The 17,119-nt window shown below is 36.8% G+C and overlaps 1 pseudogene; it reads left to right on the plus strand.

Moving 5' to 3' along the window:
• The first annotated feature begins 8,978 nt into the window (after positions 1-8,978).
• On the plus strand, positions 8,979-9,892 carry LOC133750509 (vomeronasal type-1 receptor 96-like; annotated as a pseudogene).
• The last annotated feature ends 7,227 nt before the right edge of the window (positions 9,893-17,119 follow it).

Raw genomic sequence — 17,119 nt, forward strand, 5'->3', positions numbered from 1 at the left:
CACCTTATACAAAAATCCACTCAATATTGATTAAAGATCAAAGATCTTAATCTACAACCTGACACTATAAAATTGATTGAGAACATTGGGGAAACCCTACAAGACATTGGCACAGGCAAAGAATTCCTGGAAAAGACCCAAGACACACAGGGGGTCAAAGCCAAAATTAACAAAAGGGATTACTTCAAATTGAGAAGCTTCTGTAAGGCAAAGGAAATAAGAAAATGAAGAGGCAACCAACAGAATGAGAGAAAATATTTACAAATTATGCAACTGATAAAGGATTAATAACGAGAATATACAAAGAGATGAAGAAACTCCACAACAATGAAACAAAAAATCCAGTTAAGAGACGGGCCAAGGACTTAAACAGACACTTTTCAAAAGAGGAAATCCAAATGGCCAACAGACATGAAAAAATGTTCAGGATCACTAGCAATCAGGGAAATGCAAATAAAAACCACAATGAGGTTTCACCTCAGTCTGGTCAGCATGGCTCTCATACAGAAATTAACAAAGAACAAATGCTGGAGAGGATGTGGGTAAAAAGGTACCCTAATTCACTGTTGATGGGAATGCAAACTGGTAAAGCCACTATGGAAGACAGTTTGGAAAGACCTATAAAATCTGATAATAGGCCTACTATATGACCCAGCCAGTCCACTGCTGGGAATTTACCCAAGGGAAATGAAATCAGCAAACAAGAGTTGTCTGCACCTCCATGTTTATTTCAACTCAATTCACAATAGCTAAGACATGGAATCAACCTAAGTGCACATCAACCAAAGACTGGATGAAGAAATTATGAGATATATAAATTATACACAGCTGTAAAAAATAAATGAAATCCCATGATTTACAACAAAATAGATTAGTTTGGAAAACTTCGTCTTAGTGAAATAAGCCAGTCCCAAAGGGAGAAATACCATATGTTCTCCCAAATCTGTAAGAACTAATAGAACTCCTAAAACAAAAGCTGTAGAAGTGAAATTGACACTTTGAGAAACAACAACTTGAACAGCCCTCATCTTGATTGTCGAGGAACAGTTATTTTTATTTTTTATTTATTTTTAATTTTTCTTTTCTTCATGCTATATGTTGAACACTTAACATAGGGTTAATCTCATATATATATATATATATATATATATATATATATATATATCTCAATTGAAACTAGATCTCAGTAAAAGATAAGAGGAGGAATAAGAGAGGGAGGAGGGAGTTTGTAACTGTTAAGATGTATAGTTATGCATACAGTCCTATGGACTTACTTCTTTTTTAAGATTTATTTTATTTATTTGAAAGAGTTATAGAGAGATGTAGAGACAGGGAGAGAGAGAGACAGAGAGACAGAGAGACAGAGAGAGAGAGAGAGTCTTCCATCTGTTGGATCACTCCCCAAGTGACCACAATGGCTGGAGCTATGCCAATCAGGAGCCAGGAGCTTCTTCCAGATCTCCCACATGGGTGAAGAGGCCCAAGGACTTAGGCCATCTTCTACTGCTTTCCTAGGCATAGCAGAAAGCTGCATCAGAAGATGAGCAGCTGGGACTAGAACCAGTTCCCATATGGGATGCTGGTGCTTCATTCCAGTGCTTTAACCCACTGTGCCACAGCGCAAGCCCCCAGGCATACTTCTAAGGGTACGGTTTAAAAAGTTTTCATGGGACTCCAAATCCAATTAAAATAGGTGGTAAAATGCCATATTAATTGTTCAAGTGGGGGCCAGTGCTATGGTGCATTAGGTTAAAGCCGTTGCCTGCAGTGCTGTCATCCCATATGGGCACCAGTTCCAGTCCCAGCTGCTCCACTTCCAAACCAGCTCTCTGCTATGGCCTGGGAAATCAGTAGATGGCCCAAGTGCTTGGGTTCTCGCACATGCATGGGAGACCCATAAGAAGCTGCTGGCTCCTGGCTTTGGATCAGCTCATCTTTGGCCATTGCGGTCATTTGGGAAGTGAACCAGCAGATTGAAGACCTCTCTCTCTCTCTTTCTCTGGCTCTACCTCACTCTGTAACTCTTTCAAATAAATAAAATAAATTTTAAAAATGTTAAAGGAACATATGCATTAAAGTGAGCATATAGATATGATTAAGTGTTTGTCTAAATCTTAACTGAAAAATGATCCCGGTTAAATATAAGAATGAGAAAAGGAGAGGGAGGAGATGTATAATAGGGGACATGCTCAATTGGATTTGCCCCAAATGATGAAGTTAGAAAAGTTCCAGGGGATTCCGATACAATCTCATCAAGGTGGAACCTACCAATGCCATCTCACCAGCCCAGGTGATGAATTTCAGTTCACAACTGATCACACTGATAGGCCTAAGAGTCAAAGGAATCACACAAACAAGATTAATGTCTGCTAATACTAACTGATAAAAAAAAGGGGGAGAGAAGGATCCAACATGGGAAGCAGGATACACAGCAGACTCATAGAATGACAGATGTCCTAAATAGCACTCTGGCCTCAGAATCAACCCTTAAGGCATTTGGATCTGGCTCAGGAGCCTATGAGAGTATTTTAGGCATGGAATGCCAAGATACACTGGGGGAAAAAAAGATGAAGAAGAAGACCTAAATGAAGGATCTCAGCGAGTGTGATCCCAGTGGAAAGAATGGGGCCATCAAAGTAGGAGGTAACTTTCTCTGAAGGGAGGAGAGAACTTCCACTTTGACTATGGCCTTGTCGGAATAGGATCGAAATCGGCGAACCCTAAAGGCTTCCATAGCCTCAGCAACTCATGGCTAGAGCCTAGGGAGATTACTGATGCCATAAACAAGAGTGTTAAATTATTAAATCAACATCAGGAGTCACTGTGTACTTGCGTCCCATGTGGGACCTGTCCTTAATAGGTTGTCAAAGGTGAAGTAATGATATAACTAGTACTGAAACAGTATTTTTACACTTTGTGGTTATGTGTGGGTGCAAACTGATGAAATCTTTGCTTAATATATACTGAAGCAATGTTCTGTATATAAAGATAATTGAAAATGAAAAAAAAAAAAAACCTTGGTTTTAAATTGGAAATTACATAGAAAAATAATCAATCTTTTTTTAAAAAAATATCTTGCAGAATCTCGGTCATTAATGTGATGTACACTGTTATTTAATGCTATAACTAGTACTCAAACAGTATTTTTTCACTTTGTGTTGCTATGGGAGGACAAACTGTTGAAATCTATATATATACTAAACTGATTTTCTATATATGTAAAAAGAATTGAAAATGAATCTTGAGGGGAATGGAAGGGGAGAGCGAGTGGGAGGGGGGAGGGTTGTGGGTGGGGGCGAAGTTGTTTGGGGGGGAGCCTTTGTAATCCATGAGCTGTACTTTGGAAATTTATATTCACTAAATTAAAAAAAATAAAAAATAAAAAAAGAAATCATATAAATAGCACCAAGTGCCTGGTAATAATAATAGAATTAAAAAGGAGGGAATGTCCAACATGGGAAGCAGTCCACATAGCTGACTTACAGAATGATAGTCTCTTTAAGTAACACTCTGACCTCAGAATCAGTCCTTAAGGAATTCGGATGTGGCTAAAAAGTCCGTGAGAACATTTTGGGCATGGAAAGCCAAGGCACTGTGTCAAAAAATATCCAACATGAAGGATCTCTGTGACTGTGACCCCAGTAGAAATAAGGAGCCATAAAAAATGATGTACTTTTCTCTGAAGTGAGGAGAGAACTTCCACTTTGTTTATGGACTTGTCTAAATTCTGACAGAGGTTGTGGTATTAAAAGCCTTCCATAGCCTTGGCAGCTCATGGCAAGAGCCTTGGGTAATCACTGATGTCAAAAATAAGAGTGTGAACTGTAAAATTAACAACAGAAGTCTCTGCATTTACTCTCAATGTAGGACCTCTGTCCTTAATGAGTTGTACTATGAGAATTAACTGCCAAACTTGATCTGAAACAGTATTTTATATGTTGTGTGGGGGGGGATGCAAACTGTTGAAATCTTTACGTAGTATAGAGTTGATCTTCTGTATATAAAGCTAATTAAAATAAGAAAAGAAAAAGTAAGAGATAGAGGAAATAGGAGAGCACGAAGGGGAGGTGGAGGTGGAGAGAGATACCCTTTATGCTACTTTAATCCCCAAATACCCATAACAGCTGGGCTGGGCCAGGCCAAGGCCAGGAGTTGAACTCTATCTGTGTCTCACATGTGGGAGTCAGGAACCCAACTCTAGGCCATCATCTGCTGCATCCCAGGCACATTAGCAGGAAGCTGGATCAGAATATTTTAACATTCCATCCTAGGCACTCCAGTATGGGATGTGGTCATCCCAAGGGCAGCTTAACCCCTGCAAAATGCCCAGCTCTGAATGGTATCAGTACATTCTTAAGCACTGTACAGAATATTCATTATACTTTGTATAGAAATAGAATTTATTTTATACTAATCTCACACACTGCAACTTTGTAGAATTTATTAATTGGAACGGATTTTTTTTTGACAGGCAGAGTGGACAGTGAGAGAGAGAGAGAGAGAGAGAGAGAGAAAGGTCTTCCTTTTGCTGTTGGTTCACCCCTGAATGGCCGCCGCAGTAGGCGTACTGCGGCCGGCGCACCGCGCTGATCCGATGGCAGGAGCCAGGTTCTTATCCTGGTCTCCCATGGGGTGCAGGGCCCAAGCACTTGGGCCATCCTCCACTGCCTTCCCTGGCCACAGCAGAGAGCTGGCCTGGAAGAGGGGCAACCGGGAAAGGATCGGTGCCCCGACCGGGACTAGAACCTGGTGTGCCGGTGCTGCAAGGCGGAGGATTAGCCTAGTGAGCCGCAGCGCCAGCCGGAATGGATTTTCAGTGAACTATTTAGTATTCTTTTATACTTAGGATTACATATTTGTCAAAAAAAAATCAAGTTTTATTCCTTGCTTTGCAGTCCAGAATCCTTTTCTCCATTTTCACCACATTACTTCTTTTAGCAGAAACCTTCCTGATGATATGTAAAAGACATGCACAAGAAAATATTTGAGTCTTGTGGCCAACCATTTGGGGAAATCATTTTGCATTCCTCCATTATATGCGGTGTTTACTGTAGGCTTTCCTTTGGTGCCCTTTTTAAGATTTTGGTATTTTATACATTTTGAATGAAAAAGAAACAGGGACAACCAGAGGAAATAGAAAAAGTTATTTACACACAGAGATCTCTCCCATATGCTGGTTTCCATAACAGATTTTTTCAACATCCAGAGCTGAGTCAAGGCCAGAGCCAGGACATAGGAGCTCAGTGTAGCTCTCCCAGGTGGGTGGCACAAATTCAAACACTTGAGGCATCACCATTACCTCCCAGGATCTGCATTAGGAGGAAGTCAGGAAATAGAACCTGAAATTGAACCCTTGCACTCTGATGATCACATGTTCTTTAAATTCACATTGGGGTTTTTCTTAATATGCATTATTTTCTGTTTTTCTTTCTTTCTGAGATACTATTTTCTAAGAATTTTTGAGGACCCCTCATATAAGCAAATTCATTTTATTTAGCACAAAGATTTTAATTAATTAATACTTATATTAATTCATATGATTCTTCTTGCATCACTTTTGATAACTTTTATTCTTGTAGGTTTTTGGTCATATTCCATGTTTCTGAATTTTCTTGGAAATTGCGGGAAAAATAAAGTGAAAGAAGAATGCACTGGGCAATCTGCCATCACACTCTACTTCAGTTTATTCTGATGCAGCATGCAGAAAATAACTAACTACTCTATGTGCTACTCAGTTATTTTATGAGACAAATGAAATATTGTGCATTATGTAAACTGATACATTGTGCCATTTGACGTTGGGTTTTATCAACATGACAAACTGAATGTACATTTTCTTTTGTGTTCTAATTTAGATAATAACATTAAAATATGAAAAAACATAACATTATATGAAGAACAACATAAACATGCTGATCTGATGAACCAATGCTTAAATCTAATATGTTACACACCACATCCCTTTACATATATTTTTATGTAAGCATAATCATATTTTAAATGGATAAAATATCAGGGTACATAGGTTAAGCCACTGCTTGGGCCCCTCACGTTCTATTTGGAGTGCTCTTAGACTAAGTCCTACTTTGCTTCCTACCCAGCTTCTTACTAATGCACACCCTGTTAGGTGGAAGATGAGGACTCAAGTACTTTGATCTCTGATACTCACATTGGATACTCAGATGGAGTTCCTGGCTTTTCATTTAAGCTTGGCCCAATCCCAGCTTCTGAGCATTTAGTCCTCTCTCTCTCACACTCTCCTTCTCTGTCTTTTTCTTTCTGTGTTACTTCACCTTTCAATTAAATAAATAAGATTGGGAAATTTAGAAAAATTCAAAATATTTATAGCATAATGGTTCACTTTAAGAAGGATAAATTTATGTATTTTAAACTATAATAGGTGATACTAAACCTATCACAAACTGATTGTTAGTATATTGTAAACATATATATGAACATATAAATGATAAGTAACTTTACTAAATTAACAAGATATTAAGATACACTTAAAGACAATATTTTAACTAGTTCACACACAGAGAGAACATTGTTGCTAAATAGGAAGACATTTGAAACTTTCAAGATTTATGGGCCCAGTCATGTCATGAAGGCATAAATCTAAAAATCATGTACTCTATCATCTATGAAATGATAGAAAAACTACCAATTAAAGTGTTACCAAGAAGTCATTTAGACACATGCCAATTTTACTTAAGATTATCTCACATTACATTGGTCCAGAATTATTTTTCAGGAATCAGAGAATTATTAAGTGGGAATTGTGATTATTGCAGTCAGAACATGAAATCAGGTAACTAATTCAGCTAAGAATTTTTAAAAATTATCTTTATAAAACAGACAATATTAAATGTGAAATGTGGCATGTTCTAGATTTGTCTGAAATGTATAGGTATTTACAAATTTGTATAAAATGTAGCTTTGTATAAAGCATAAAATTATTTATAAAACATTAAATATGTCACCATTGTGAAATCATTATTAGTATAAAGTATATTACTTGGTCGTTAGATGTTCCAAGATAAGAAATTTAGTATTTCTTTCTTTAAAAAATATTTATTTATTTACTTGAAAGTCAGAGTTACACAGAGAGAAGAGGTGCAGAGAGAGAGAGAAAGAGAGAGAGAGAGAGAGGTCTTTCATCCGCTGGTTTACTCCCCAATTGACCACAATGGCCACAGTTGTGCCAATCCAAAGGCAGGAGCCAGGAGCCTCCTCCAGGTCTCCCAAGTGGGTGCAGGGGCCCAAAGACTTGGGCCATCTTCTACTGCTTTCCCAGGCCATAGCAGAGAGCTGGATCAGAAGTGGAGCAGCCAAGACTCAATCTGGTGCCTATATGGGATGCCGGCACTACAGGTGGCAGCTTTACCTGCCACTCCACAGTGCTGGCCCGAGAAAGCAAGTATTTCTTATGAGATCATGTTGTCTTGCATGAACTATGCCTGTGAAATATTCTACTCTTGTGTGCATTTGATGCATACATGCATATGATAAGACATATGCCTCATTTCCTCAAACTCTTACATTACATCCACTATGCTTACTTTCCAGTACAAAAATTATAAAATATGCAAGATCATCAAGAGGAACATTGGAGAATTTCCCAGAGGCCAACATATATCAATAGAAATATTGAGAGGACAAATCGAGCTGAAGGACTATTTTTGTCCCCAGGACAGTTGCTGAATACTTGAGCCTCAAATCCCTTTGGATAAACCAGATTTCCCTCTGGTGAACTGAAATAAATAAGAAAATATGCCAACTAGTGATTATCCAAAGGTTAGACATAGCCAACATGTGCACAAAATTGAAACTAATGAAGCATACAAAAAAATAAGCTACTAGAAATGAGTTTCACAGATTAGATAATAGAATTACATTTCAAATATTTAAATAAACATCAAAAATGAAAGAATTGAGATAATAATGAGCTTGAGAAATAAGAACAAGGAACAGCAAAATTGATCATATTTGGAAAAGAACCAAATAACCATAAACATTTGAAAATTATAATAAACAAATATAAAATACAGAGTTTAAACATTAAGTTAAACTCAGGTTTTCCATGCCTGAAATGTTCTCATGGGCTTTTCAGCCACATCCAAATGCCTTAAGAGCTGATTCTAAGTCCAGAGTGCTGTTTAGTTCATTTGTCATCCTATGAGTCTGTGGTGTGGCCTGCTTCCCACATTGGTCATTCTCTCCTTTTTCATTCTATCTATTGTTATTACCAGACACTTGGTCTTATTTATGTGATCCTTTGACACTTAATCCTACCTATATGATCAATTACACACTTAATATGACCATTTTAACATGTGAGATGGCATTATTGCTACCCAGCTTAATGGGATTTGGTATGCCATGACAAGTTTTTAGCTTTACCCTTAAGGGTAAGTCCCTGGGAATATGTGCAGAATTGTAAAGCTCCTCTCTCTCTTAGTCTCACTCTTATTTTTACTGGGGTTTATTTTCAAATGAATTTACACACCTATGATTATTTCTATGCTAGGTAAAGAGTTCCACCAATGGTATTAAGTAGAAAAAATAAAAGTAATAATAAAATAACAAACTGTTATTTGTCAGTCAAGACAAAGGCTGTTCAATTCATTGCTTCTCCTACTATCAACTTCCCTTCTGCAGATTTCCTTTTAGGTGCTCTGTTACTTGTCACAGATCAGGGAGAATATATACTATTTGTCCTTTTGAGACTGGCTTATTTCACTAAGTATAATGTTTTCCAGTTCCATCCATTTTGTTTAAAATGACTGGATTTCATTTCACAAATGAGAGAAATAATACATTTACATGAGAGATCCAGGAGCATTGTGAAGATAGGGAGTTAGAAGGAAAATTTCTGGTGGCATTATAGAGCCATCTGATGACATGAGATATACTGTTTTTGTTTGTTTGTTTTTCAGACATGCATGTGTTTCTTCCCTGCCATTAAGATGAGCCCAATGTCTGCTTACATTGCTGTTTACAAATGCATTCTTTATCAAGCTGGCATTGGAATCTCAGCCAACACTTTAATCTTCTTCTCTCACAATTCCTCAATCCTGCTGGATCGCCATTCTAAGCCCACTGACCTGACCATCTGTCACCTGGCCTTTGTCCACATTGCTTTGCTCATTACTATGCTGTTTTTGCACTCTCCAGACCTGTTTGTGTCATTGAATGTATGGAATGACTTCAAGTGTAAGGCTTTGTTCTACATCAGTAGGGTGACGAGGGGGCTCTCTATCTGCACCACCTGCCTCCTGAGCATCATCTAGACCATCAGTCCTAGCACCTCCTGGTTGGCACAGTTTAAGTATAAATACATGCATTTCATCTTCTATTTATTCTTCCCATTTGGCTGGTATGTTTGTCTTTCAGTATGACCACAATCTTCCACACTGTGGCATCTTCCAATGTGACTCAGACCAATGTGATGGCTATCACTAAATACTGCTCATTTTCCCCCATAAAGCATGGCATCACGGGCTTGATGTTCACAATGACCACATCCAGGGACAGCTTCCTTGTGAGAGTCATGCTGCTCTTAAGTGCATACATGGCGATCCTCTTACTTAGGCATCAGAGGAGGTCCCAGAACCTTCACAGCACCAGCCTATCCCCAATATCCTCCCCAGAGAAAAGGGCCACCCAGACCATCCTGCTGCTGGTGACTTTCTATGTGGTCATGTACTGGGTGGACCTCATCATCTCATCCTCCTCCCTGATACTGTGGACATATGACTCAGTCGTTGTGGGTGTCCAGAGTGTTGTGGTCCATGTCTAATCCACTATTAGTCTAGAACAGCTTACCAGTTCTGATAAGAGAATACTCATTGTTTTTCACAATATGCCATGGAAAAGCTTTTTGTTTTAACAAGTTGATGACAAAATGTTTGTCTTTCATTGGGCATGCTGTTTAGCAGTTAAGGTACCACTTGTGATGCCCACGTCCCATACTGGAGTGCCCAGGTTCAAATTATGCCTCTGTTTCTGATCCAGCTTTTTGTTAGTGCACACTGTGTTTGGCAGTACATGCTTGCTCAAGTACTTGGGTTCCTGTCACCCACAACATCAGAGTGACATCTAGAGATTTACGATCTTGGTTTTGGCCTGGCCCAACCCTGGTTGTGCACATCAGCAATGAAGCAGCAAATTTATGATTACCTATATATTTATCATCTATCTATCTATCATCTATCTATCCATCATCTCTCTTCTCCCTGACATTAAGTAAAAATAAATAATTTTAACAATGACTGTCTTGCGATAGCTGTATCTGAGAACATATAAATTATTCTACTGCAACAGGTTCCTATCTGATTAATTCAATTGTATAGAATTATACGTTTCTTATATCTAAATGCTTTGAGTCATATTTTGTCCGGAATTTACATTTCTTGAATTCAACATCCAGCATGATTTAAGATTTCCATGCATTTACCAGTTTCTTGTTTTTTCATTCTGATTTCAGAAAATCAGATAGGAAAACTTTTCTTTCTTCTTAAAGAAGACATATGCTTTAGACATATCTGATGGCAATCAAATCTTTCATGACTTACTTTGAAAAATATTTTTATTTTACTTTTTTAATTAAAAATAGGTAAGTATTAAAATGTAAACTGGATATCCATTTCTGTCTGCAATGTTAACTTTTGGTATCTATCTTTCTTGGATTATACAAGGGCTGTGTAGATTGTTCTGTCACTTTTTTAGGTTGTATTTCTTTTTTTCTATTCTCCAATTTTACTTCTACCTGGTTATGCAGTTTAACACTTATTTCTGTTTGAATGCTTCTATTTATTTATCTCTATTTTAATGCAATGAAATGCTAAATCAACACTTTATGTCTGATTGCTGTGTTTGGTATTTATAAGTTATTTTATTGGGTTATTATATCTCATAATGGTATCAATTTTCTAAATCTAAAGATACAAATAAATGTGTTTTATTCATTCTCATTCTAGTTTCATCCTATATATAACCAAATTTATATTTTCTACTGCAATATCACCCTGAGATATATTTTGGCAGCTCAATCCTCCAGTTAATCACTCTCATCACCTGAGGTGAATGTCTAACTTCTGTGTTTACTTTATTTTGCTTAATTTATTACATTTTTTTTCAAATGTTTACATCTGATTTGGTTCTTTTATAAATATGGCTAATCAAATTTGTGGTTCCCTCATCTTATTTTTTCTAATTCTCAATCCTAGTTCAATTTTTTTTCATTTTCTGTTTAATTAATTAAATATTTGAAACATAATTCTGATATATAATTTCTGTGAACCTTCATTCTTGTGGCTTATTTCTGTGTATGCTCCATTACTTCCAATTTGGTTTTCATATTTGGTATACTTTGATCCTTGGAAAGTCTTCAGTTTTCGTATTTCCTTGCTTAATCCAGTTGGCCAGAGGGAAAGTTAAGTGTTCAGCCAGTCTCCCTAGGATAACAATTGTCTCTCAGTTTGATTTCTCCTCTCTCTGTTGATTTATGTTTGATCCTGGGAAATTCTTCAATTTTCCTTTTGACTCTCTTGGACATTTTAAGGATGTTTGGAACTTCTTGAGTACATGTAGTTATTATATTTGAAGTGTTTTGGGAACATGTGGCATATATTTTATCACATGCATGCATATACCAAATGCACAGGAGTATAACATTTTACATAAATTGTTTGTGGCAGACAAAAGAGTCTTAAAAGAAATACCAGGTTTCTCATTATGCAACCTTTCATGAAAGAATAATGTACAAATCCATTAATAATGATTTCTAGATTTGCTTATTTTTAATGTTTTATGGGTAATGTTATGTTTTCTACACATTTATGGAAATCAAAATTTTTATAAGAGTGATTAATATAAGAATATGGTCATAATTAATATTTTTCATAAAAATATAATTTTAGAAGTTACTAGCTGAGTTAGTTACCTGAATACATTATTTTCATGTAATCATCAAATTCCTACCTACGACTTTTCTGATTCCTCAAAAATAATTTCTTTGCATTTTTCATTTGATACAATGGTTAAATAAGATGGTTTAAATAAACCATGAATTTTTTTGCATGACTTACTGATAACATTTTAATTGGTAGTTCTGTCACTTCACAGTTGAGAAAATATAGAATTTGTAGATTAATATTTTCCTAAAACGTTGAAATTTTCAAAATGTCTTCTTACTATTTGTAAATGGCATTCACTCTGTTTACTGGCTAAAATGTTGTCTATGTTCATATCTTACTAACCTGCTGATTTTTCCAATAACATTATTTAATTTTCATTATATTTATCCTTAGTATATACCAAAAATTGATTTGTGATAGTTTTGATGATGCTTATTATAATTTTAAATGTACTTCTTCATCTTCTTTTCATTGAATCCCCATATATTTATAAAATGTTACTAACATTTCCTAAGCTTATTTATTATTTAGCTGAATGGAAGAGGGACAAGAAAACGATAGAGAGAAAGAGAGAGAGAGAGAGAAAAAGAGAGAGAGAGAGAGAGATACAGAGAGAGAGAGAGATCATATATTCCATCTCCTGGTTAATTCTTTAAGTGCCTACAACAGCTTGGGCTGGGCCAGGCCTTAGCCAGAAGCCAGTCTTGGCTACACATGCAAATGATATATAATATGAGACAAATTAGTAATAAGAACTCTGATTCACCAAATTATCATATGTTCATACTGTTCTTCATTTATAATTTTATATTTTGTGTTTTTCTGATTCAAGGTTCATTATATAAATTTTGACTCAAAAGAGAATGTAACCTCAGTCTGTCATCTTGATAAAACACAAAGTCAAAGGGCAGACTTTATCAGTTTACATATGTACAATCTTGCATTTGTCTCATAAGTCAGTCAGGGGAAGCACATAGTGCAGTGGTTTTCTCTTTCCTACATCTGAGTAAACAGAAACAGTGTATTAATAGATTACTCAATGCCTCCTTTCACTTTATTTTTACTACATCAACTTTCATGGAAATTAAGAATAAGGAATAGTACAAATTAAGAAAAAGTCAATAATGACAAAAAATTATCAAACTTGATTAAAGAAAAAATATATTAACTCATCTATAGTATGACAGAAGATGCCAAATCATTAAAATCTTCATGCAAAATAATATGAAATTGCAAATATGAGGGATCTTCAAAAGCTCATGGAAACACATAATAAAAATCTAGCCATGAATTTGAGAACATTTTGCCATAGAATGAAATTTTTTATGAATTTTCCATGAATATTTGGGCTACTTTTGTACATAACTTGCTTAATATGTGAAAAACAATGAATATAAAGTTAATGGAAATTAATATGTGATCATCTTAAGCATCTGGCTAAGCCTACCACCATTTATGATTAAAACCATAAATAAAGGTTTGAAGATAACTTACCCAAGTTGATAAAGAATACCTGTGTGGGGCAGTAATTTATCTCAGAGGTTAACATAATTTTTAGGAATCCCAGATCCCATATCACAGTGCCTGGGTTCAAGTTCTGGTTCTATCTCCTATCTCCTCCCTCCTAGCACAGTCCCTGGGTAACGGTAGTGATGGTTCAAACAGTTCAGTTCCTGACACCCACGCCTGAGATCTGGATTGAGTTCTCAGCTCCTAACTCCTGTTCTTACCATACTCTGGCTGTTAAAAGCATTTGCCATGTAAACCAGCATTTAGAAGATAGCTCTGTGTGTAACTGTCTTTTTCTCTGTCGCTCTATCTCTCCTTATGTCACTCTGCCTCATAAATGTAAAAAGAAATATTTTTAAATAAGCACCTATGGGAAACCTACAGCAAACTCCATATTTAATGTAAATGGTGAAAGACTAAATATTTCCCTAGATGATTCAGCACAAGATGACAATATTTTATTGGGCACTTTTTAAAATGTCACATTGGAGGTGTTTGGTTTAAAAAAAAAAAAGCATGTGATAAAAGTGAGAAAAAGGACTCATGACTGCAAGCCAAAGAGTAAAACTTGATTTTCATGTAAAATACATAATCCTATAAAAGAACTACTGGTAAAATACATAATCCTATAAAAGAACTACTGGCCGGCGCCTTGGCTCAACAGGCTAATCCTCCGCCTTGCAGCGCCGGCACACCGGGTTCTAGTCCCGGTCGGGGCACCGATCCTGTCCCGGTTGCCCCTCTTCCAGGCCAGCTCTCTGCTGTGGCCAGGGAGTGCAGTGGAGGATGGCCCAAGTGTTTGGGCTCTGCACCCCAGGGGAGACCAGGATAAGCACCTGGCTCCTGCCATCGGAACAGCGCGGTGTGCCGGCCGCAGCGCGCTACCGCGGCCACCATTGGAGGGTGAACCAATGGCAAAAGGAAGACTTTTCTCTCTGTCTCTCTCTCACTGTCCACTCTGCCTGTCAAAAATTAAAAAATAAATAAATAAATAAAATAAAAAAATAAAAAAAGAACTACTAAAGAATTCACTAAAAATCCACTTGAATTAATAAGTTCAGTAAACTTGCAGTGAATGATATCAATATATAGCAGTCAATAATATTTCTATAAGCTAGTAATGAACATTCTGGAACAGTACATAAGAAAGTGATACCATCCTGAGATAGGCATATTTCAGGGGACTAAGCTGCTTCTTGGGATTCCTACATCTCATGCTGAAGTATGTAGTATTAAGTGCTACCATGTTTCTGATCCAGGTTCCAGCTAACCTACCTCGGATGCAGGAGGTGATGATCCAAATAGTTTGCTTCCTATCAACCACATAGGAGACACAGATGGACTTCCACCTCCTGACATTGGCCTGGCCCATCTCCAAATGTTGCAGGTAACTAGAGAGAACACCAGAAGTTAGAAGGTTTCTTTCTCTTTTTTTATTCTCTCTCCTCCCGCTCCTTCTCTTCCTCTTCCTCTTCTTAATGTTGTCACTCTACCTTTCAAATAAATAAATAAATCTTTTTAAAAAGCGTATGATAGCATCCAAAGTAGCAACAGAATCAGTGCATATCTCAGGAAAAAATTTTTAAAAAGTGATGCTGATTTCATAATGAACTCCACTACATAAAAGACAAATTTGAAATTAGTACTGATTTGAATTGACATGTTGCACTAACATACAAAAATTTTCACTAATTGTGTGAAATATTTTCAACATCACTGGTAATTTGAGAACAGCAAATAAAGCAGTAAAACAGTAAATAAAAATTTAAAAAAGTAATACTACAGAAGCTGAACAATGGTTCTAACAACAGTGAAAAACAATTCAAGGGAATGGAGAATATGGAATTGTTGAATGTTGCTGATAGAGAGTAATAAAATAGTGCAGCCAGTCTAAAAGCAACCTGGCAGCTTTTCAAAATGTCATAATAGAATTATCATATGTAGGGTTTGGCATTTGGTACAGCAGCTAAGATGCTAATCTGAGACAGCTACACCCCACATTGGAGTATATTGTTTTATAGCTCTGTCTCAGTTCTTAATTCTGGCTTCCTGCTAGTGCATTCCTGAGAGACAGAAGATGATGGCTCAATTAGTTGGTTTCCTGCCACCCAGTTGGGAGACCTGGGTTGAGTTTCCAGATGCTGGCTTCAATCTGGCCCAGTCATGACTATTTTAGGTATTTGGGGGAATAAACCAGGGAATGTGAGCTTTCTCTGTATGCCTTTGTCTCTGTTTCTTTCATTTTCTGCCTTGCAAATAAATAAATAAATATTTAAAAGGAGAATTAGCATATGATCCAGTAATTAAAATCCCACTGATATACCCAAAATACATGAAAACATGGATCCACATAAAGGCTCACCACAGCCCTTATCACAGAGCTAAATGTGAACATAATCCAAGTATCTACCAATGACTGGAAAAAGTGTGATATTTCTTTATAATACAAAACTCTTTAATAATCAAAATTACTTAAATGGTGATATGTTTCAAGGAGAAGAGATCTCAAAATGATTCAGATTACAGAAAGAAATTAAACACAAAATAATGCGTACTATATGGTTTTGATAGCCAGAAAACCAAAAATGGCTAATATCTGGGCAGAGAGTATAGATTAATGGTGGTCCTTAGGTTGGTTGGGGATGAGTGACACTCCATAGAGCCTCAAGGAGCCTGTTGCACACAGAGAGGCAAGCAGCATGGAGTTTTGATTGGATTAGGGAAAATATACCCTTACCTTAAATTGGTCAAGGCTGTCTCTAGACCTTCACATTTCAACCACATTTAGTTAGCAAACAAAGTAAAACCTAATTTAGAAATTCATTTTTGATAGCAGGTCAGTTTCAGGCAATCACTAGCAGCTACACACCAACCATGCTCAGGATGTGAGAATGAGGTGGATGCTTACCCTTAGCCTAATGAGCTTGATCTGTACTGTGCTTCCATGTGCCATTTGTAAACACTTCCTACATGGCCAAGCCCAGCTATGTGAACTTTTCCTGGCCCTGAGTGCTGCCAAGTCACAAGTCATTCTCTGTTCAGAAATACAAATTTCATTCCTTAAGTTTCTCTTCTAATAGTGTGCAACAGAATGGGATTATAATTATAGAACCCATTCATACACCAAAATGCATGTAAGTTCCACTTATAGTGTGTGAGTATTGTGTTACATAGATCATGTCAAACTTTTTAAGCAAATGATTTCTAAAATATTAAAGTGATTCAATTAATCAAATATTCAAGCATCAGAACTGGAAAAACTATGCATTTAAAAATATATTTATATATTTATTTTATTCATTTGTGAGGCAGAGGAACACAGTGGAGAGCTCCCAAACAGTGGTTCACTCCCCAAATACTTGAAACAGCTAGGGGCTTGGCCAGGCTGAAGTGAGGAGCCAATAACTCAATCCAGAATTCCCATGTAGGTGGCAGGGACACAAGTACTTTAGCCATCACCTGCTGCCTCACAGAATGCACAATACCTGCATGAAGCTGGAATCAGGAGGAGAGCTGGGACTCAAACCCAATCACTCTGAAATGGAAAGTGAGTGCTTCCAGTGTCATAGTTAGTGCCATTTAAAATACTTTCTATTGAAAACATTATTTATTTATTTGATTTAAGAAGGAGAGAGGGAAAGGGAGAGAGAGCGTGTGCTATTCATGTCTGATCTATTAAAAGGATAAGA

This window comes from Lepus europaeus, chromosome 21, assembly GCF_033115175.1.
Source record: "Lepus europaeus isolate LE1 chromosome 21, mLepTim1.pri, whole genome shotgun sequence".
NCBI classification, from domain to species: domain Eukaryota; kingdom Metazoa; phylum Chordata; class Mammalia; order Lagomorpha; family Leporidae; genus Lepus; species Lepus europaeus.